The 24,748-nt window shown below is 42.8% G+C and overlaps 1 protein-coding gene across 3 annotated transcripts in view; it reads right to left on the bottom strand.

Annotated features, from left to right (window-relative positions):
* The window catches only part of SGMS1 (sphingomyelin synthase 1), a 99,906-nt gene that overhangs the window by 48,852 nt on the left and 26,306 nt on the right, over window positions 1-24,748 (bottom strand). The window contains exon 1 of one of the 3 annotated variants that reach the window (XM_062637917.1): window positions 3,048-3,346. The exons of the other annotated variants lie outside the window; for them this stretch is intronic. The gene's annotated coding sequence lies outside the window, so the exon portion shown is untranslated. Of the gene's footprint in view, window positions 1-3,047; window positions 3,347-24,748 lie in introns of those variants that run through there. 3 annotated transcript variants of the gene reach the window in all.

The raw sequence follows: 24,748 nt of genomic DNA, 5'->3' as shown, positions 1-24,748 counted from the left end.
AAAAGCTCAAGATAAAACAGGTTTCTGTACAACCATGTCCAACATTTGTCTTGACTGGCTCTCAGTTTAGCACACTTCGTCCTCTTTTACCTTTGCCGAGGTGAGCATGCTGGAGGGCTGAGCAGGCTGAGAATGAGAGCACAGCTGAGATCTACCATGACAGCTGTCACATTTGTGGCCACAGCATTTGCGGTCTCTTCACCCAGCAAAAAACAACACCACTACAATTTTAAACTGACCTAGTGGCATCTGCTTCACAGGGATTTAAAGGGCATCCACAATCCTGGCTTCTTGCCATGGGTTATTTTTCAACTTTCACCTTGTGTCATCAAGTCTAGTGCTGAGATCCACAGAACATGCCAGGTCACAAGGGACTTCTGGAGGTTAGCTAGACCGGGCCCCCCTCCAAGCTGGGCTAGCTCTGCAGCTAGGTCAAAGGTACATTTTCTGGTAGGGTCAATGGTTCTGCATTTCACACTGGAGCTAGGGAAGATTTTTATGGACTATCCAATTTGTAGCTGCCAAGCCAGATTTTAGTGTGGCACAAGACATGGACAAAGAGCCTTGAAACAACATAAATTCGCTGCACTGATCTCCTGGTCCTAACAGGGGCTTAGATTCCCACCTTACTTACAGTTTTGTCTTAATAAAGAGTTAGTTTCTTTACACTTGCAGCACTCCTAGCACACAGGAAATCCCATTTAGATGGTACTTTTCTCTTGGGTGGTATAAGCTACTCTTTCTTACTGAATTAAAGCCAGTAACACAGAACCAACTAAGCACAGAAATAACTACAAAATCCTCCCTGGATTTGCAAGGAAAAGAGACAATGCTAATTGCAGCCTAAATCATCTCCTCACTGCTATAAAAGCATTAGCAATAATGTCTTTATAATATACATTGGCACTGGGCTTTTATTAAATTGGAGATTTTGGATCTCATGAAAGGACCTGGAGTGGTAGCAACCCCAAACTCTATCTCTCCTGAGAGTGAAGATAGGTTGTTCTCCACAACCAAACCATTCTTGGTTACTCCAAGGCAATTAATCTGCCACTTTATCTCACCACTAGCAGCCACCAACACTAGGAAGCCATCCAACTTAGCCTGTAGACAATGGTGACAAGCCTCAGAGGGACTGCTATTTATATCTAATATTGCCATAAGCTACTTTAATGAACAGTGTATTTTCTTGCCTGAAGGCTAGTAACACTGAGCATCTACATTTGTTTCATCTTTTCTATACTCTTGGCATTCTATTTAGGTAAAAAGGATCTCAGAGTATTTCCAGGGAATACCACGCAGCAGGCGTCAGGGCTATTTACTGATTAAAGGACACACTTGGGTCCAAATACATTAACCTGCATGCAAAGCCAGCTGCCTTCCATAGTAACAGAGGGGCTCCCCTATAAGAGTCACATTCAAGTTGTGAGATGACAAGAGACTGCATCTGGCATTTCAACAGTGGCTGCTGCAAAACAAAGTGGGATACTAGAATGTCCAGGAAATTATTGGTTTGTTAAGTCCACCCATCAAAGCAGGCTGTGCTGCTGTTGCTAGTACACAATAATGAATGTTTTGCTGAAATTTCAGGGGTATCTGAGGAAAAAAAAAAGGAAAAGAAAAAAGAAAACAACAAAACCACAAAAACAAAGCACGGGGGGTAAGGGAGCCAGGACTCCATCCTGCCCAAAGCAGCAGGTGTGTAGCTGAAACAGCTACAACCTGCCCCCCACGTGTATTTTCTGAGTGGTCCTGAATCAGAAAAGCATAAACTCATGCCCAAGGAGCATCTGTATTACCAACACAGAGTCCATGAATGGTGAACAACATAAACCCAACATAGCACAAACAGCCTTTTCATTATAGGCTCACCCAACAGGAACCTCACTATAGCTCTGGATCATTCACCTAGTGACAAAAATAACTGCGTTACTTCCTTAAATACACTGTGAAACAGGACAGCATGACTAAGACAGACACAGTAGCTTTTCCTCCTGGTAAGAAAGACTTTCTGTGATCAATGATGTTATAAACTCAAGATGATTTTGGCAGAAAAGACCTACATTATTTATTAATTTCTTGCAATATCAAGATGTTCACCTCTGACTCACTGCACTGCTTAGTTGCTCTTCCTGTTAAGAGTAAAGGAAGATTCTTCCTGAGTAAATGAAAATTCAAGTTTCAGAGCCATTATGCATCTCTAAAATAAAATGGTAAAAAAAAGAGCAAAAACCTAACAAGTTCTGCTGGACTTCCCAGTGCCACACTGAAGAGCTGTGCTTACTTGGTTTGTCTCCAGCACTCAGAGGTGGACCACAGCCTTCCAGGGCTTACAGCGCTAAATGAAAGCTGACTGCAGAAAATTCATTGTTAAATGCTTATTAGTGGTTGCCATTCTAATTTTAAGCCAATAAAAAAATAAGACCAAAACCCAAGAGACCATAAAATCCATGCAGGGATTCTCTCCTACCTATGCTATTTCAAAAGTCATTTTGAGATTCAGGAATATTCTTTATTTTTCCTTTTTTCCTTAAATCACTGTTTAACTTCCTGTTAATGCTTGGAAGCATTAAATTACACTATAGCCTCAGACCAGACTGCAAGAAAGCAAGCCTCTTAGAAAGGAAGGAGACATGGAATCCTACGGGAAATAGTTTCCAACACAAATATTTCACCAATATTATAATCCATACTGGGGAGCAGAAATCCCTGTTTCTTTGCGGTTTTGTGTTGAAAGGGATTCTAGGAATACAGAGAAGTACCCCACACCACTGTATGCTGTATAAGCCTTTCTTCAGGCTCATATGGGCTCCGTCAGTCTCTGCAAAGCTGTTTCACTCATCCAGCCTCTCCAGAAGGGTTAAAAAGAAAAACAACAAAAAAACCAAACCTAAACTTCCCCTCAAGCCTTAATTGCATCTTCATGCATCAAAACCAGACACACTATCATGGTTCAACAATAATTTTCCTGTCCAGGCCCACTCCTTCCACTTCTACCAGCAGAACAGACCATAAGAACCTTAACAGAGGCAACTGCTCAAGCCTACCTTGTGCAGGCCAGACTGCCCCATATTCGTATCAGAAGCTCCAGGACAGACTTGTGCAGCTGGTATTACAGGCAGATGCTCATCATGGTGCTACATGAGGTCATAACATAGACTAGAACTATTCCAAGATCTCCAGGTAGAAGCACAGATGCAGATCTTCTGGACAGCAGATGTGTTCTTCCTTATTTTTTTTTTTCCATAAAGGTAATTTTTTAGGTGCAACCCAGACACCCAGTGGTGTGTTCTAGATAGTTAGGAGGCCAACAGGAAAAAGAAGAAAAAGAGACAAAAAAAAAATCCAGTCTCTGGGGCAAGCAGCTGCCTGCTAGGGTAAACTTCACCTGCGGAGAGTCCCCTGGTGTTGCAGGAAAGGATTTCCCCAATAATTTTGAACATGTCCAAAAGAAGCAGTGAGAGCAGTATTGCTGGGTCTCTTAGCTCTGGCACTCTTAGCTGTACTATATAGCCTACAGTCTTCTCTCCTTCCAAACTATTATTAATCCAAGTAACACGTCCTTAATTCAGCTTCCCTCTTGACCCTACAAGCTAAGCACAGACTGATGGGAGTTCCATAATCAGAATGATGTGTCTTTCTATACTTTCTGAAGTCAGACTCTTCAATTTAAGCCAGATACGCTGCCTGTTACACTAGCTGCTACTTGTTTTGTTCTATCTGCTATGTGAACAAGCATTTCCTTGTAAAATAAAAGCTAAATTCCCCCACTGCAAGTCTGCAGGGTGTGCATGAAGGCAAAGCAATGACAGATGATGCCTTTCCCCTTGACCTGCTCAGAAGAGGGGAGTAGAGTTTCTTGAGTTTCTGAGTTTTTGAGCTCAGAAAAGGAACTATTCTTTGTGGAAATCATCCCTGCCTGTATGAGTCCAAAGAAGTCCTCTCCTCATCTCACTACTCCAAAAGGTGACAGGTAACCCTCTGCCTTTCTCACCCAGGTGCCCTGCACCACCTCTTCTCTGAATATCCTCAAGGCCTTGATTAAGGCGTCGGGACAGTATAAGAAGTCTGGGAACCTACAGATCCTTATGGGATCTCTACACAGCCATTTTGCAGCTAGACTCAACTACAGCAACAACACAGACGTACTCAGGGGCAGACCTACTGGACTCAATGGAAGAATACAGTGGTACCTGTGACTTGGACATCTCTAAACCCAAAAGCACTGCACACTATTCCCAATTTCACAGCTGCTCCCAGCACCCACAGTGGCACTACCATAGGAAACCATCTAACCAGATGATAATGCTGGGACTGACAGAACTGACTGCTCCACTCCAGGAGTTCCCTCTGACACAGTATTTCTTAAATGGAAGAGACCATCCTTTTCCCCAGAGAATGTCAGCACAGGATGAGCTGCTGAGGATGTACTTTGGTTGGTTTTGAGGGCTCTTCCCCCCTTGTTTTTATTTTTAACCATAAACCTATGTACCCATATCTCCAAAAATAAAAAGCTATGTCAGACAAAGACCTTCACAACCCAGCAAAACTTAAGTACACCACCAATACAAAAGTACTTTCTCACCCAATAATTCAAAACCTCAACAGTACCAATGAAGTGAATTAATAAAATCTTTAAATGAGCCTAGGTCATTAGATGCAATACCAGTTCAAAGTTACCTACATGACAAGTTACAGGTACTTGTTGGGGAAAAAGAGTGCTTGCTGCTCTCAACTTTTCATCAATTAATACAGGGATCTTAAATTTAATTTGACACATGTCACAGCCCTCCTCTCCCCAACTCCAACTTTTCTAACTATCACTGTCATCTCCGCTTTCCTCAGGTGAGCACCTTGTTTCCGTACAACAGGTCTAAGACTTCTTAGCAGTGGCGTAACAGTATTTTGCATAAGATTATATAGAGGAAATAGTTTACTGTTAACCATTTCAAGATTGACTCAGAGTCAGCAGTTTAGAATGTAAAAGCAATCACAGGCAGCTTATAAAACAGCTGGTAACTGTGAGCAGCAGGAAATACTGGAGGTAAAAGGCAAAGAGGAGTCAGGCTTTTGTTGGGAAAAAGAAGCAGCTTGACTTGCGAGGTGGCTGATAGGTTTTAACCTTATCTAGATGAAGGTATAATCCAATTATTTACCTATTAAATATTCCACAGTTAAAATTATTAAAATGGCAAACATCTGGTTACAGGGTAGCAGTCCTCTGACATCTAACCTATGACCACATAAATATTCCCGTATTCAAAGGACATTAAATCACCTGCCTCTGATTTTCTGTCCTGAAAGGCAAGCTTGCTATTATTTGCTTTAATAATCTTCAGTTGTGGACTTTAAACTCCTCACCTTTCTTAGAATCATAGAATCGTTAGGGTTGGAAAGGACCTTAAGATCATCTAGTTCCAAGCCCCCTGCCATGGGCAGGGACACCTTACGTTAAATCATATCACCCAAGGCCTTGTCCAACCTGGTCTTGAACACTGACAGGGATGGAACATTCACAACCTCCTGGGCAACCTATTCTGGTGCCTCACCACCCTAACAAGAAAGAACTTCCTGTTCTGGATATAATATCCAATATAAACTTCCCCTGTTTAAGTTTTAACCTGTTACCCCTTGTCCTGTCACTACAGTCCCTAATGAAGAGTCCCTCCCCAGCATCCCTATAGGCCCCCTTCAGATACTGGAAGGCTGCTATGAGGTCTCCATGCAGCCTTCCCTTCTCCAGGCTGAACAGCCCCAACTTTCTCAGCCTGTCTTCATACGGGAGGTGCTCCAGTCCCCTGATCATCCTCGTGGCCCTTCTCTGGACTTGTTCCAACAGTTCCATATCCTTTTTATGTTGAGGACACCAGAACTGCACACACTACTCCAGGTGAGGTCTCACAAGAGCAGAGTAGAGGGGCAGGATTACCTCCTTCAACCTGCTGGTCACGCTCCTTTTGATGCAGCCCAGGATACGGTTGGCTTTCTGAGCTGCAAGCGCACACTGAAGCCCGCTCAGGTTCATTTTCTCATCGACCAACACCCCCAAGTCCTTCTCCGCAGGGCTGCTCTGAATCTCTTCTCTGCCCAACCTGTAGCTGTGCCTGGGATTGCTCTGACCCAGGTGTAGGACCTTGCACTTGGCATGGTTAAACTCCATAAGGCTGGCATAAGCCCACCTCACAAGTGTGTCGAGGTCCCTCTGGATGGCATTCCTTCCCTCCAGTGTATCAACCAAACCACACAGCTTGGTGTCATCGGCAAACTTGCTGAGGGAGCACTCAATCCCACTGTCCATGTCAGCAACAAAGATGTTAAACAAGACCGGTCCTAACACCGATCCCTGAGGGACACCACTCGTTACTGGTCTCCAGCTGGACACAGAGCCATTGACCACAACTCTTTGTGTGCTGCCATCCAGCCAGTTCTTTATCCACTGAGTGGTCCATCCATCAAATTGATGTCACTCCAATTTAGAGACAAGGATGTCATGTCTTCTCACACTTGTTTTTGTTTCCAACAGAGTCACAAGCTGCATACACTTAATATTTGCATTACAGCAGCTTGCCACATCATACTTGTATTATGTTGATTTATTTATGAGGATTCCTTCTTCTTCCTACTGCCACAAAAGCCTGGTCTGTTTGGGAAGGGCTCCTGAACTTTCTCTGCTTCCAACTAGCATTTGCAAGGTCAACCGTATTACCCAAACCAGAGACAAAAAAAAAAAAAACAAACCAAAAAGCATTAGATTATTTTTTGGTACTGACCAGGCTAAAAAGCTACCACCAGCAGGTTCTATTGAATGAATCCTTAATTCTACCTTTTTTATTAGAAGTATTTCATAAATGTAGGTGTTTGCTCAGGAGACACCCTCACAGACATGCACAAATGTACTCTCAAATAGTCGTCGCATACACAGTCGTCCTCAAAGGTACAGCATTTCTTCATACCACTAAGTCACAGCTACAGTAATCAGTAACTAAAAGGCAGGCCAAGTGTTTTTAATGCCTAAGCAATTTATGCTTAAATCATCATAATCTATGCAGAAAATGCAGGGGGGGGGAAGTAAAGTATGACTTAATAAACTTTTGCTGATTCCTGCTGCAAATATGCTTGCTTTTTCCTACAATTACAGAAGAGGGATTTTTTTCCCACCACTTTCAGTTGCCACAAGCAGCCTATTGTTTGGATTTAACCATGCAGCACTCTGATGCAAACCCACAGCTCATGCTAGCACCACGGACTGCACGTAACTAAAAATTAAACAGAAGGCAATTCAGTCCCATTACAATAAGAACAGTGCTTTGTACTAAATACTTGTTCAGAGCAAACAGAGATACATACCCTACTTGGGCACAGCTAGGGAAGAGACAGCCCATGCATACCAGAGAAGCTTTTCAATACTTCCAAATATCCAGGTGCCTTTAGGTATGTCATATATCAACTGACAGTTTATTAGTCTCTCAAGAGCAAACATCAAGCAGATCAGTTGCCCCAAATCCAGGAAGCCAAAAATTGGTCAAGATAACATCTCTATGCCTGCCCCCCACACAAACACCACAGTCACATCCTCTTTCATCCAAAAACTGATTCCAAATCCATTGGACACACCAAAATTCATCATCCCTGTGCACTGGTACCTTAACTCTGAAAACTCCTGCTTCACCCCTCCACTGAGGGAACCGAAATGCCATAAGGTCACTCATAGCTGCAGCAGCAGCAAATGGAAATCCTGCCACATTGCAGAACTTCACCAGTCTCCTCTCCAGCACGTGTGAACTACCTGTGAGCAAAACTACCTTTTTTTTCTCTCCAAGAATAAATTTGGTTTCTGAAACCTGTTGCCTACTCTAAAGCAAAAATAAAATCAGCAGGGCAAAGTTTAGCCAGACTTACATTGCTTTAGCAGGATTTGCACCACCTGTGCTTTAGGGCATTTAGAAAATGTACTCAAAAGAGTTTGGAAACAGAGTGCAAGAAATTCAAGGTGTCTCACGTACAACTGCAAAGACTATACCCACTGCTCAAATTGGGTGAGGAGCTACTGTATTTGCAGCCTTGAGTTTCAGGATGACCAGATCATGCCACTACTCTTTTAATAGAATAAAGTCAGAAGTGCATATTTAGGCATAGAAAACGGGTTAAGTGACACTTTTTTTTTTTTTAATAATCAGAAATCTAAAGAATATCAGCATATCAATGCAAAACCAAGAGCTTTTCTTGGGAGACATGTCAGATATTTCTAATTAAGATGCATCCAGTAACTGCATATTAACAATCACAGGTTAAAAAAACAGCTGATGGAAGGGACAGAAGAGGAGAGAAAGAAATAAGTTTCATCACCTAACAAGTTTCTAGCAGCAAAGCCTGTGTGAGCTGTAAGACCTGAAAGGCAAATTTAGCTTTGGTGAGAATTTTACCTCTAACACATGCTTGCAGGATATCTACATGTAGTCTGCATAAACTTCACAGATGAGCTTCAATATTCTGAGTGGCAAACAAAGAATAAAAGCCCCAGTCAATGCTTCCTGCGTGTTAAGAAGTTAGGGTAGGGAGTTTCAAGTTTTCTGGGTGTGGTAGGGGTGTCAGTTTTGCATCAGAGTGGGGGCTGTTTGCTTGCGGTTTATTTTGGGGGTTATTTTAAAGGGTAGTTTATACTACCATGTGTAAATAATTTAGAGACTGAAAACACTGCAATCTAACCTTCACCTACATATGAGCAAAGCAAATCCAATCCCACTGTCAGGTTATTCTATCTGGTAGCAAAGCAAATGAGTTAAAAAACTAAGGAAAGGGAGAGTTACCATGGGATACCAAGATGCGTCACTTCTCTTGGCTCTTTTTGCGCCACGTGACATCTCAGCCATGAGTGAAGAACTCAGCATATGGGATAGAAAAAAATAAATTTAAAAAGGTCTCTAGATTATAGCAAAGTTCAGGCTTTTAAATCCAATTTGCAAACTGCTTATGACAACAGAAATACAGGCAAACAATATTTATCTATAAACCAAACCGTCTGTAAATCTTTTGCCACTCGTGCAATAAATACATGCTTTCCTTTCCAACAGTTATCATCTACACTTTTCAGTTCCTTACAGTAAATTTAGTCCAAGCACATTCAGAAATACTGCCCTTGCCATCTTCAGTAAGAACTATCACATGCCTTCCTGAGAAAGCAAAGCAGGTCCATAGTTTCAACCTTGCTCATAAACGCAGAAGCAGCCACTTCACTGCAATAGACACAAGCAGTCAGAGTTCAAGAGATATCAGAAGAGCGATAAATCACTATGAATTTACTCTCACCATTATCACACAGGTCATTAAATCCACACCTATGGATGGAGCCCACTGAATAAAGACTCTTTAATTTTCAACGTACCACTGTTTGGCAACACACCACTGCAAAGGTGCCATGTGCATGTGCAGCATGTGAGCTGACCCCACCACATCCTTACCTATACTTTGATTTTCACCCCACTCAACTCAGTATAAATTTTTAAACATCTCTTTGAAGTCTTGCTTCAAAATCATAGAGCAGTTCAATGTTTGGTATTTTTTTTCCTCCGCTTTTACTTTTAGCTGCCGATTTCTTTCCAGCACATCAAAACAGCTCTGATTCAAAGGACGTGATTCCACCTCCACCCTCCTACACCTCCTAAAGCCTCTTAATACCCACACGCTGCTGAGCACCAAATTCTCTTCAGAAATTTGGTCCCTTCATACAGCAGCCAAGCAAACCCTCTCTGTAGTAAAAGCAACGTACATTGTAAGAAATCTTGAACCCCAAAGCCACACCACTGACTTCAACGGTGCAATCCCAGAGTTTCAGCTCCACTCAAATATTACATCATGCTGAAAATAGAGCTTCCAGGGAAATACTGAAGCCTGTCTGCCTTCAGTGCATCACAATAACCCGATCAATACTCCAGGCACCAGCTGGCAAGCTGCCACTCCAACTTACCCAGCTATTAGCTCTCTCCTATTCGCTCCAGACTGCAAAACTTTGGTGAAGTGACACAGCACATTACCCAAGACAACTGCTGCTACAAACTGCTCTTAAACATCAACTTTTTATCACCCAAATGACTTGCTAATATATGCCTGTTTCCCACTAGCTACCAAAACCAAGCAAGAAATCCCACATTTAATTTGCTACTCCAACCTGTAGCCCCTGCAGCAGCATGCATCTATCTGATGTGGCATTTGAAATCAGCTGAGCATTATTTATTGCCTACTTACAACATGAAGTTTCATATTTCTGGAGCAAGTTTAACACAGATGGTGTTCCCTTCTTCAAATCACTGCTTTAATAACTGCTCCCTGATGCAGGAGATACTGTCTTTAATAAGCCATGGCTAGGTTTTATCCAGGCTTTCTTGAGCCTCTTACCCTTTCAGCAACATCCTGCAGCAGGGAATACCACAGCATAACTGCACCACCCAAAGAAAAGCATTATCTAAAGAAAAACTTCCCCTTGTTATAAGCTTGTTGCTTCCTTCTTTTATTTGACTCTATTTTTTTGAAGGAGGAAGACCTGGGCACAGTCATCCTCTGCTCACTTTGCATGACATTCCTCTTCTCACTTCCTCCACTCACAATCATTTCTCCTCTATGCTGTAGAGTCAAAGTTTATTTACCTCCTTTTATACAACAGCTGCTTCATGCCTTTGATTACCTTCATCATCCTTCCGTGAACCTTTATCCACAAAGGAGATGCAGGACCAGCTGGCATTCAAGACACAGGGAATCATGGACAAGAGAGGGTGGGGATTGGCTGATTGGTTGGTTTTTTGCAGTAGCTTGCTATTCTGTTCTCTATCCCTTTACAAATAACATTAATTCATTTACTACTTTGACTTTAAAGTTATTGTCAGTATTTAGATCTCCAATTTCAGAAAAAAAAAAAAAATCCTCCCAAGTGCAGAACAAAACCTAAAACTAATTTTGCATCTTGTCAGTGTTGCACAAACAAGCATTACATTTCAGAGACAGGGAAGGGCCTGCAAAACACAGTAATCTCTTAATCTCTCACAGTCACTGTTTCCAAAACTTCATTTCAACCAGAGCAGCACAGCAATGCATTAATCACATCCCTGTCTGTGCATGAAGAAGCCTTTCTCCATCTTCTGGTTTCCCTCTAGTAAGGCACTCACCTTCTGCTGCTCAGGCACAGTGTGGGAACCACCCATTTCTTTTACATGTCCCAACCCAGTGCTCTCCACATCTTTGCAAAGCACCCCAACCCAATGGGCACCCAACTCCTCTTCCATGCCCAGAGAATCAGATAAGCATTCTCCCCTCATCACATGTATTGCTGACCCCTACTCTGCACCACTATGATCAGACTTACAGACACACAATGGGTCTGCTGACAGCTCAAGCAAGCCATGGAGGACAATGAGCAAAAGCATCAGTGCTTCACAGGTGCCAAATCCAAAAGAACAGGGAGGACGGCAGCAGTGGGAAGGTAGAAGCATGTATTTTGGGTTCACAGCAGACAAGCCTGAATTCAGAGCCCATGGGCTCCATATAAAACAACAGAATGCGCATCTTGAGCTGCTTGTGCTTTGTATTTATTATTTCCCAATTCAGTACCTGCGAAATGACCCCTACTGAGGCCCATGGTGAGGAACAAACACCGGCTTTTTTATTAGTAACCAATTGCTGCTTTACAGTTTCACTGACCATGCATCACATACCAGATTCCTTTCCTCACCTATGCCGGACACATGCTTGTTTTCTCCTTTCATGTGGAAACAGAGTATCCCGTATTTTTTGTGTCACTAACAAGCATAGTACACCAAGGCGCAGAGCTGTATCCTGAAACTCCTGCCCGCTACATAGATTTTTTTTTTTTCCCCAGTTTTCAGCACCTCAAACTCCTCCCAACATAGGATGACAATGCATATTTGCTTTAAAGTGACCATTTTCATTCCACCCAAAATTACCACAGAGAAGCAGATAATGGCTGAATATAAGAAATTTCCAGCTAAAACTAAAGAATCAGTGTAGAAACATTAAAAAAAAAAAAAAGAAACCCTTTGGCAGGCAGTTTACTGACAAAAAAAATGGGATTATGAACGCATAGATAACAAATTTCAGATTTAGCATGACTTTTTGCAGAGTCAATGCATCTTGCACCAGCAAGAAGCAGCAGGATGCAGCCGAAAATTTCCTGTTCCTGTAAGTTCACTTATAGAAACAATTTTCTAAGTCTTCAGATCTTGCACTTGCAAGGGTGTGGGGTAAAAATGAAGCTCTACCTTGGAACAGCCTGCCAGATACTCCTACTGCACTGTTTTGGATGCTGGTTGCAATAGACAGGAAGGATAGGTTAATTTTGCATGTGATGATAACAAGGCTTTCATGCAATTAAGCATCTAGCACCCCACCTTGAGAAGAAAAAGAATCAACAGGTCTAGAACAGACTTTCTTGGTTACACCACCTGGAATTGCAGGTTTCAAAAGAGTTTTTGCTTGTAGAATTCAAACTGTATTATATCGTCTCTGAAACAGCACTCCTTTGATGGAGGCTGCTCCTCAGGCGCTCAGGCTGTTGGATGCTCTGTTCCCTTCTTTTTTCAGTGAGCCACTCCTCTCTAGACCACTTGTCCATCCAATTTCACACTGTACAGTGACACCCTCCTGCCCATCCAGAATACATTCCTGAACAGAGACACATGCCCATTGGCATGAGATTTTGACATACAGTTCTCCTTACAATAAGGGATCAAATCTTTCAATACCTGAATAACCTTGTCCCACTGCTCACCAAGTGGATCGCCATCCTGAAAGGTCTCGGCTGTTTCACTGATACCTAACATATATATTTCAGTGTGTTTGTGCTGCCTCTTTCAGAACAGTAAGATTTCAGCTGTCAGAAGCATCTTTTTCCAACACCCACTTCTCATCCAGGTCAAATCAAGCAAAATGAGGGTGAGGGACATGAAAAGAGTATTAGGGCGGTTTGGCAAGACAGGTATTAAATGACATCCAATGGCTCTCCAAAGCTATAGACAGAAAAGCCATGAATGGCCAGGTGCTATTGCACTGTCACTAGCCCTCCACTCCCCTTGAAACTCCCTTATCCTGAACTCTTCATGTGCATTCTTTCTGTGCTAAGCTTAGTTCAACTCACATTTTCATCTCAGCCCTTGGGCCTCCCTGATGCCATTGCAAAGACTCAAGATGACTACTGAAAGTCCAATAAAACCATACTGTGTTTGGTTTTCCCCTCCAAAGGGGACAAAGTTGCAAAAAAAACGAGCACTGTGCTATAAACAGCAGAGAGGAGCTCCCTTTCCTTACCTTAACCCTGATACGCACAATGAATGATGTTAGAGGAGCAAAAGGCTGATGGCTCCAATCCCAGGCCAGCCAGAAGTACATCCCTCACACCATGCTCAGAGGGATGTACTTTCCATGAAATACCATTTTTAGGATGAGCATACACCATGCCAAACTACACAGCGCCCAAATGACGCCAATTTAAGACTGAATCCACAGTGCTGCAGGTATCACAACATCATAGGACAATCAACATCAGAACTCTTGAATTAAGAAGTTGCAACAGCAACCCAAACAATCTGCATTTGGTTTCTGTGGAATTTTAAGATGACAACCGCAGAAATCATTAAGTGCTAACATTTTGATTTGTGTCTGGACTAGTAGTTAGCAATGCTTATCGCATAAGGGAAAGAGGCTCAGAATAAAAAGTTTCCTAATTTAAGGCACTGCTTTACAGCAAAGAAATACAAACAACGACTATCTGCTGTTGTCCCTTGCCTTTTGGCTAGACAATTCTGTGTGCAAACAGTGATGCATTTCAGTTGTGAAGCTGAGTATGCAACATATTTCCCCCTATACGCAGAAATGATCTCACTTTCATACTGGCTGCTTCAGCTGTGTAAATAAAAGCTAAAATACTGCCTTATATATATATTCTGTAAACTAAATCCTACAGAAAGTAGCCAAGTAAGAGTCACAGAATTTTTAATCTCTTTATCCTTGTGGCATCCTCCTTTATTTCATAATTTTTATATAGCATTCACTGAAGATAACTTCTAAAATTCAACAAAGGAGCAGGCTGTTCATTATAAAACTTTTCTTGACAGAATGCTTCAGGAAAACCTTGAAGAGGATGGGCATGAAATCAGTGTATTTTCATGCACCACTTGCAATTTTGTGACTAAGTATCTTAGGATACTGCATGTGATTTACTTGTGCAACTATTGCTCTAAAGCAAGTCAATGCAATTAAAGAATCGAGCCTCAGCTCCATGATGTCACCACGTTGCTAACAAACCTGAAATCCAGCTGGTTGGTGATGCTTCAAAGCTAGCAGTGATTTAAGGATGGAGCTGTCCTTCTGCTTTGACAGACCTGCCCATAGCAATAGTCCTTAGGGATTACGAGCAGAGAGCTCACGCGCTGGCTTTGAAGAAACAGACATCCTCACAAAGCACAAAGACAACCTCATGCTGAATATTACTGGAGTATGAGAAAAATCATGTAGAGAAACAGCAGCTACAACATAGCCATTTGCCTTCTCTCCTTTGTAAACGGGTTTGAAACTGCCTAGTACAGCTATGATCAAGGAGCAGCTGGAGATAAGAAGAGACATCCTCGTAACTGCTGACAGGTAAGCTTATTTGAGCTTCAGCACAAGTATTTAAAGACGAAAGAGCACAATGAGGATACTGAAAGACGACTGACAGCTTGAGGAATACACACCAGTTTTCAAATAATTTCTGTGATGTAGGGTAATGTTCATGATCACAGCATTCACTGGGAATTAGATCATCCATTGAGCAGCAGGTTTGCTAGATCAACTGTCTGGGGACTTTAAACAGGATCAGCAAAATCTGTAGGGCATTGCAAAACTGGAGTCAGTGCCTTCGCATTCATGGTATTCAGCTGCCTTCCTAGAGGAACTTCACAAAAGACTAAAACACTGGGGGGGGGGAGGAAAGTAGGGGAGGGGAAAACATCACAAGGAAGAGCAAACTAGGAAGTTGTGAATGCTCCATTCCTGGCGGTGTTCAAGGCCAGGTTGGACAGAGCCCTGGGTGACATGGTTTGCTGTGAGGTGTCCCTGCCCATGGCAGGGGGGTTGGAACTGGATGAGCTTGAGGTCCTTTCCAACCCTGACTATTCTATGATTCTACGATACAATTTCAGGATTCAGGGAAGTTGCATGTTGTCCACGTTGACTGCTATGCCCAGACCTGTTTGGTCTATCTCTGCCTGACCTACGGTGCTCCATTTTGCATCTGGTGCTGGCTTCATTTAAATGCTTTTTCTGCAGGATTATTATTTTTGGAGCACGCAGTTTGACAAACCAGTAATAATATGCTGTCAGATGTACACCATTTAAATCTTTGGCAGGGGCAGACACAAGTAGCTGCACTGGGCTGAGGAGGGCATCGGTTACTTTGCATCAGTGACAGCATTTATGAAGCATCTGAAGCAACCATGAAAGCAGAGTTAAAATATCCTAATAACAAAACCAGCACTTGTGCAAAGTGCGTTCCTTACCTTTTCTGCCTCTCGCCTTTCATAGATACGGCATACAGCTCAGGGAGCTCCCAAGGCTATGTTTACACCAGCTTTCCAAGAAACTATTAGTAAATCTTCAGGAATTTAGTGATGCGTCAGTGCCTGGAGATGGCTGCAGTGAAGCTCCACAACGCACAAAAGTGCAAAGAGGAACATGAAAGTAAGAGCCTGCTCTAGACAAGATGATTTTTAAGTCTGCCTAGATGTAGCTTGGATGGGCACATGATGTGAACAGCTGGGAGAGTCACAGAGTACTTCAGTGACACAGCAGACATCCTCCATTAGAACTACAAAATCCCTCAGCATTTTAATATCAAATAATCTATCCAACATTTGCCATATATTTACCATCATGGAACAAAACAGATTAGATATAACATTTTGTCTTCCTAGTTAGTACAGAAACCTGTCAAAACAGTAGCTGACAGCATTTCAACTCTTCATTGGAAATGGGGACAGCAGAGGGAGAGGGAGCACAGGCAGGGGGGGTGGGAGTTAAAAAAAGAAAAATTTAAAACCCCACCAAATCAACAACTTTTTGTTTTAATGCATCTTGAAAACAAATCTATGAGAACAAAGAAAAACATTTAACGAATCAACTGAAACAAAGCATATTGTGCAAGAATCCCAATAACTGTATCATCTGTGGAATAATAAAACTGCAAAACCATGGAGTAATTTAAAACAACTATGTCTGTCATTCAAATAATGAACGAACTAGTCAATACTTATCCAATAAAGAGAAAGCTATTTAATAGGGTCTAACACAGGAGCAGAGCCTGTTGGATCCATGTAGTGACGCTGGGGGAAAAGAGCCCATTAATAATGCAGCTTCCCAAAAGCCACACAAAACAGAAGTATGGCAATCAGAGTCTACATTTCCTGAGTCTAAGGGGATGCCCTGATTCATTAAATCCTTCAGCTCAGTAAATACAGGTTTGCTGAATGCAAAGAAACCAGACATAAACTAGAAAGCAAAACAAGATTAGAGATCAGCAAGATGGCATTCCCTTTGTGAATCCAAATAAGCAAGACATTTTGAACTACTTCCAGCATGACTTCAGCATAATAGCTGATCTTTCAACTGCATGCTAAGAGCTACAGGAACAGTCACACACAGTAGCCCCAGAGTTTTAGATCAGCTACTCGGCCTTCAAAGGAGGTGAAAAGAGTTGCATAAGAGCTGTGCTGTATTTCAAAACAGAAACTGCCTTTCAGATAAACACTAGATGTTTCTACATGCAATTTTCAAGCACTTGAACCCTAAGTAGATTACACAGGCTGTTTCAGTATTTGCTAGGTGCCCTGTCCCATCCCCAGGCCTCTCAGGTAGATGTGACACTCTAAAGGAGTTGGGATGGCACTAGCCACCAAAGGCCAATGAAATCTCATGTACATGAGTAGTAAGAATTACACCAAAACAAAAACAAGCACAAGCAAACAAGATGTAAAGGAAGACAGAAAACCCCTTTTCTGCTTGAACACATGTGAGAATTGGTGAGCACATCCTTAGAGGAAATCCTGTTACTTGGGTCTGCAAATTATGAATGAATCTCTAAGTCAGAGCCTCAGGAAAAAGGAAAGGTTATTTTCTGATTCAGTTAACAAATCTGGATGTGCTTGTTCTGGCTGAAGTAGAGTTAATTTTCTTCACAGTAGCTGGTATAAGGCTATGGTTTGGATTCATAACACAGGGATGTTTTCCTTTTTGCTGAGCAGTGCTCACACAGAGTTAAGGCCTCTTCTGCCTCTCACCCCACCAGCAAGTAGGCTCGGGGTGCACAAGAAGCTGGGAGGAGAGACAGCTAGGACAGCTGATTCCAATTGACCAAAAGGATATTCCATGCATTATGGAGTCATGCTCAGTATATAAAACTGGGGGAAGAAGCAAGAGGGGAGGGGAAGGGGGGAGAAGTTTGTAGTCATGGCTTTTTTCTTCCCAAGTAACAGTTACACACAATGGAGCCCCGCTGTCCTGAACATGGCTGAACACCTGCCTGCCCATGGGAAGTGGTGAAAGAATTCCTTGGTTTGCTTTTCTTGTGTGGACAGCTTTTGCTTTCCCCGTAAACTGTCTTTGTCTCAACCAATGAGTTCTCTCATTTTTACCTGTCTGGTCCTCTCCCCCATCCCAACACAGTGAGAGTGAGCAAGCAGCCGTGTGGGGCTTTTGCTGCCGGCTGGGGTTAAACCACGACACTGGAAAAGGAAGATTCTCTCCTTGGATTAAGGATTAATCAGCAGCATGTATGGCCTATTTTCATTAACTGTGCTGTTTCCTGCTAGCACATACTTTGCCTCTTCCAAGAAACAGGGAAGCAGCTGGTGTCTAACAGCAGATGAATTAAGAGACAAGAGTAAAACTATCAGCAGCTACCTGCTTTATGCTACTTGCTTACAAAGATCCAGCCAAGCTATTTAATAAGCAGTAATGGCTAGGGAATCTACCAAAGTTGAATTTGATCGATCCAAACAAACTGATCACAGGGAACATACAATATCTCCTCCAAAACTCAGTGCGGGGTAAGCACCCAAGATGTTACACCATTACTTTTCTACTTGGACTACTCACTCCTCTCTTGGTATAACACTGACATGGGAGAAGGCAGCAGCAGCACATCAGACCACAGCCTGGATTCAGGCACTCTCAGGGGATTGCACATGTTCACTCTTCATCCTCCTCACTTTTAAAACGTAACCTGCAGACTCTGTGTTTTTTACCAAAACCACCCATGCAGATCCTGCGACATCCCCTTGCCATTCCCACTTCTATGGGATAGTTTCGATGCATGCAGCTCAGGTGCATCTGGAAAAAGTTGGGGGTGGAGGGTGTTAGTAAGGGAGTCAAACAGGAACTGAGATGGATTACCCACTTTTTCGGAGAGCAAGGATAAAACCATCAGCAGGTTCGCCGGGTGGTGCTGTAAAATGTGTTGCCTGTTACTTACAGAAGGTGAATAAAGGCAGTGCTGACACAGCAGATTTCAGGCTTTAGCCTGCCATGTCACCTCTTCCGTCATCGGCAACTTCAAGCACAAGCATTCCTAGCAGCAAAGGTATTACTTAAAAAATCAATGTCCCAAGGAACTCATGTCCTACAGAGGATACAGTAAAACTCTAAATCCACATTCACTTACATACGCGATTAATAAATTTCCCCAAAGCTGCTTTTACATGTACAAGACAACACCCAGAAACTAGTCACTGCATTTAATGGAGATTATCTCCTGCGCATTTGACATTTCACAGGGTGGTGGGGTGTTTTTGTTGGGGCTTGTTCATAGGGTTTTGGAGGGGTGGACAGGCTGCTTTATTTAAAACCCAACACAACCACATTTGCCCTAGCCGACTGTGACCCATTTAACTGGAAAATCTGATGGCTGAAAATCTGCCTGTTAAACTAACAAGTAGTCTGCAAGTCTGCACTGGAATTTTAATATAACCATTCCAAGTTTCGCTGGTTTAATACATATTTTTATTTCTGAACATGCAACTTAAGTAAAAATATTTTCAAAATACACAAAACACGCTGAGGCTCTGTTCCCATGGAGTTAAATTTTGTGGATAAAAACATACCTGACAGTAACAAGCTTACACAAGAATCATTAAGAGATGCAGAAATTGAGTTCCAGCCATAAACCACTGCCTTACACTGCACTGTCTGCTTTAAATAATCACTGTCACATTGTCATTACACAGCAATCAGTGTGTTTGCTTTGCTTTCTGAGTCCAGAGAGCTGCCATGGTCAGAACCAGTAAGTGCTATAAAAAATTAACACTCAGTTTCTCCTTCAAAGCCACTGAAGTTTAAATTTAAAGAGAATTCTGCAAGCAGCTATATAAAAGCGCACAGAGTGCCAAGCCGGAGGATGAGTATATTTATATAACAAAAGGCTTCCTGGATTATTTTAAGGCTCTAGCTCTGTAAAGCTAACACTTGAGGAAAGGGAACTTTTCCCTTTGTTTAAAAAATAGCACTCAAACTAAAAACAAAAAAAGGGGGGAGGGAAGTCATTGAAAAAAACAACAGTATCTTGATAGTGTACTCAGATCCCTCGATCTCAGGAACAAGACATCCATGTGCTTTGTGACCCTGTGAGTTTGGACGTATATTGCCATATACTGAGACAAATACACAAAAAAACCTGAGAGGTGTGAAGTACCAAAGCACCTGCAAGTAGTATATTTACATAAATTACAAAGTATGCCACACACCCAAGGGTATTCGGTTTGAATCTTGTTCCATGGAGCAAAGCAGCCTTGTACCTCTTGCACTGTACCCACTGATGTTCAACCCCTATTAAACCTGCATTAAACTTTAAGTAATAGATTACTACATTATTCATCATGTTTGTGTACTGGATCCAGGGAAAACAAAAGTTGAATCAATACAGTGACATGAGATTGTGGTGTCTGGTAAAAGTGTCTTCCACTCTTAATACTTATATAGTTGAAGGAGCATACAGAAAGTAGAATATTTTCATGACTGATTGTGCAGGGTTTGGCTGGAGTAGTTAATATTATTCATAGTAGCTGGTATGGGGCCATGGTTTGGATTTGTGCTGCAAACAGTCTTCATAAAACAGAAGGATATCTTCCTTTTCACTGAGCAGTGCTTACACAGAATAAAAACACCTGTCTCTCACCCCACCTTGAATAGGCTGAGGGTGCACAAGGAGTTGGGAAGGACACAGCTAGGACAGTGACCTCAACTGACCAAACGGATATTCCATGCATTATGGAGTCATGCTCAGCACATAAAGCCGAGGGAAGAAGGAGGGGCTGGGGAAAGTCTATAGTGACAAGTGTTACTTGTCTTTCCAAGTAACAGTTACACTTGATGGAGTCCTGCTGTCCTGGGCATGGCTGAACACCTGCCTGCCCATGGGAAGTGCTGAACGAATTCCTTGGTTTGCTTTTCTTACGTATATGGTTTTTACTTCCCCTATTTAACTGTCTTTATCTCAACTCATGAGTTCTCGCACTCTTACCCTTCTAATTCTCTCTACCATCCCAACATGGGGAGAGTGAGTGAGCAGCTGCATGAGATTTATCTGGCAGCTGGGGCTAAACTGTGACACAAGCTAAGTACTACAGTTTGTCCAGAACAACTGTCACATAGATGCCAGCTTTCAGAAAGCAGCAACTGCAGAAAACCAATCATAACAATTCACTTTACAAGGGACACAAAAATAAATAAATAAATCAGTTCCCTAATTTTCAGCAGCACTGATGCTTGTGACTTTTTACCTCATTATTTTTAATTACTGATGGTATTTATTACGAGTATCTGCAGAAGCACTACTAAACATCTTAACTGTACAACACGAGATTTAGAGGCATGCAGTACTGCGACATCTATAGGAGAGGGGCTAAAACCAACTTTCCAAAAACAAATTTGCCTGGGGCAGCTGCAAGAAGAACTGCAACTGTTTTAGAAGAATGACAACTGAAAGCTGCTTTTCTAGTCTGTCCCTTTTCCCAGCCTCTCAGAACAGCCAGTTCAGCCTCACTAATATTCAAGAATACTTTGAGAAAGAGGCAGCAGCTTCCCCAACTGGGACAGGAAGGCCTTGGTTTGCTCAGTGTGCTTGTCAAGCAGGTTACAAACAAATAAGTAAGTTTTAAACACACACGCTTTCCTAGAATCTCTGTGCCCAACAGCTCCATTTTTATCCTCTGATTCTTACAATACCCCTCTAGCTCCTACATCAGTCATGAAGCTTTCAAAGCACAGATCAAACCCAACAAGACCAGGAAAATCTCCCACAATGTCTTTCAGTAAATCCTTGCAGTTTCAACTGATTATTGAAAGACAAAGGCATAACTACAAGCAGCAAGAAGGGGCATATGCCCCCTTTATTTTCTCTTTGCAGGTCATTCTCTACATCTAATGCAGAACTGGGAACAGAAACCAGGTACTCCAGCTCTGGCTGTCTACCCAACATATCACTAGCTTCTACAGCCAGAATGGCAAAGGTTTCCTAAGAAGTAAGGGGTTGGAAGCATCTACACACAAACTGCATCTTCTTTGCTCTTAATTGTCCTTACCTGGAAGTAGGACTCAATTTGGTCCAGGGTACCACAGACCAGAAGTCATCTATTCACAAAACCATGGGAATCTCAGTGTTTCACTCTTGAAAGTCATACCCAGTTCCAGTGAAATGCAGAGCACCTTTTCTTTAACAAAAAGAGCGATCAGGCAGAACAATTCTTGAGACACACATTGCCACTGGAAGCATAAACTAAAGAAATAAATCTCAATGCTTTCTTTGAAATGAGCTGATAAAGTCACCCAGGCTCTGAACCAAGCATCACACAAGACAATAGGTTTTGCTGACAAATAAGCTGCAGGGGGAGCAGAGGAAGAAGTCTGAAAGCCTTTTCTGCTATTCCTCAAGATAATCAACATCATTTACAAGAGAGAGGAAGCGCCTGCACCAAAGCAAAAACAAAGTATAAAAAAATCAAAATGCATTTGACCAAGATCCCCAAGTGGCAGCACCCAGGTAACAGGCTTCTCTTTATCCCTGTTACTCAGCTTTTGCACAGCCAAACGATACAGCTGGCAGCAGTAGACAAACCACAGAGCCCTGTGGCTAGGAAGCAGATACACTCTTCACCCAAGATTCCAGCTTTCAAGGGAGGCAAAACCAGGGGGGAAATTTGCAAGAGAACCAGCCGCCTTTTGCAAGGCTGTTTGAATTAACTTTTGGGCAAGAGAAAACCAGATGGTCTCCCTACTCCATTCACATTAGTTAGAAAACTGTGATTCATACACTTGCATTCAAATACTAGTTGGGGGATGGGGTAGGAAATCAAATTCTGCTTGCTGAAGCAAAACCAAATCCAAATAACTGACTGCTGGGAAGCAAGCAGCCTTCATCATCACAATTCTGCTTTCTTGAACTCCTTTTTAACTAGGTTTAGGATTATTTGGAAATTCTTGCCTCATCCTCAAGATTAATCCATCAGAACACTTCAAGGAGAGTGCCATGAGGCACCCCCTGCTCCAAACACCCCTCTGAGCCCAGACTCCAGCGGCCAGAAGATTCTTCTCTGCTTTTTGTTGATCCAGATGAAGCCATGGCACAATGCCAGCAACAAAGCTGCTCAGTAAAACCCTGCTATCCTGCCCTGTTTGCTGTAGGGTTGCACTAATAAGAGCTAAGGTCTACAAAACACAAAACAAGTTATCCATCCCATGAACACCTACCAGCATGTCTTCAGTAAGGAGGAAGGCCCTGGTTCCATGAGTAACTATGCTATTATCTCCTAACAACAGCCACCCTCCCAAACACATCATACTCCCTCTGCTCACAAGCACTCACTTGCTTGCAAAGTTTTATGCAGTACAAGAAGTCGCCCATCTGCTGAGAGCAGCACTGGCATGAACAGCAAGAAAGCCAGCCTGGTGTCTCCCTCCCTGCACCCAAAGGGAAAGCTCCAAATTCTGCGTACCCACTCTTCTAGGAAAAATGGTGTCCCCTGTCATTCTCCCCCACCCCACCCTGATCCAAGAGATGGTAAAGCATAAACTGGCACTCAAACACAAACATACATTTTAGTGGGAGGTGTCCCTGCCCATGGCAGGGGGGGTGGAACTAGATGATCTTAAGGTCCTTTCCAACCCTAACTATTCTATGATTCTGTGATTTTTGATGAGCAAGTCATGAATCAGCATCTGCTGCTGAACACTACAAGCACTCAAAAGAGATTTGACACTAGCTGTATACTCTTACTCTCCTGTATAAAGCCCTTGAAGGACTCCCCTTCTGCCACATACAGAATTATTTCTGAGCCAATTAGAAAAAAGTTACACTGACAACAGAACTGTATGGCAAGGTTTGATAAGAGCTCCTTCCTATCTTTTCTGTGGCACACGCAGCACTTCATTATTTTCTAAAATGCTAACATTTTTTATATACTTCTCAGAACATAAAAGATCCACCTTACCTAAATCAATTACCCTGTGCGACAAACTCCTCCATCCTCTGCTCCTTCTCCCAGAGTTGAGGCCCTTCACACAGAAGTGGCTTCTGCCGTGCTGGAGTATAGACTGCCAAGTTCAGAGCCCAGTTTCCTTAAACTGCATGTATCTTTGTGGAAGTAGATCAGTTTCTGGCGCTGCTAAGTGATGCCAAGCCATAACAGCATGAGAGAAGCTCACTTCTATTTTAGCATATAACATGACAACACTCAGCTCTGTCAGGTTTAAGAACCTGAACATACAAACGTCCATGGGACCTGATGAAATCCATCCGTGGGTCCTGAAGGAGCTGGCAAATGAAGTTGCTAAGTCACTGTCCATCATATTTGAAAGATCATGGCAGTCAGGTGAAGTTCCCGACGACTGGATAAAGGGAAATATAACCCCATTTTCAAGAAGGGGAAAATGGATGACCCAAGGAATTACAGACCAGTCAGTCTCACCTCTGCGCCTGGCAAAATCTTGGAGCAGATTCTCCTGGAAGGCACGCTAAGGCACATGAAAGTCAACAAGGTGCTTGGTGACAGCCAGCATGGCTTCACTAAGGGGAAATCCTGCCTGACCAATTTGGTGGCCTTCTATGGTGAGGTGACGGAACTGATGTCATCTACCTGGACTTGAGCAAAGCGTTCGACACTGTCCCACACAACATCCTTGTCTCTAAATTGGAGAGACATCAGTTTGATAGGTGGATCATTCAGTGGATAAAGAACTGGCTGGATGGCCGCAAGCAAAGAGTTGTGGCCAATGGCTCAATGTCCAGCTGGAGACCAGTAACGAGTGGTGTCCCTCAGGGATCGGTGTTAGGACCGGTCTTGTTTAACATCTTTGTCGCTGACATGGTGTCGTGGTTTAAACCCAGTCAGGTAACTCGTTCACTCACTCCCCCCCTTCTTTCCCTCCCCCTGCTCCCGGAGGGACAGAGAGGAGAATCCAAAAGAATGCAACTCCCACGGGTTGAGATAAGAACAGTTTAGTAACTAAGGTATAACACAGATCACTACTGCTACCACCAATGATAATAATGATAAAGGAAATAACAAGGGAAGAGAATACAACATCTCACCACCAGCCGACCGATAACTCGCCCCCCAAGCCCGACCGAGCTCTGACCGATACCTCCTCCAACCCTGCAGTCTCCCAGCCCTTCCGGCTAACTCCCAGTTACATCCTGGGCATGACGTGCTGCGGTATGGAA

The sequence above is a fragment of the Pezoporus occidentalis genome, unplaced genomic scaffold (genome assembly GCF_034315485.1).
Source record: "Pezoporus occidentalis ecotype Australia unplaced genomic scaffold, CSIRO_AGI_Poc_V1 ctg54, whole genome shotgun sequence".
NCBI classification, from domain to species: Eukaryota; Metazoa; Chordata; class Aves; order Psittaciformes; family Psittacidae; genus Pezoporus; species Pezoporus occidentalis.
Note: the sequence above shows the minus strand (reverse complement) of the source record. Positions and strands in the feature narration are given on the sequence as shown.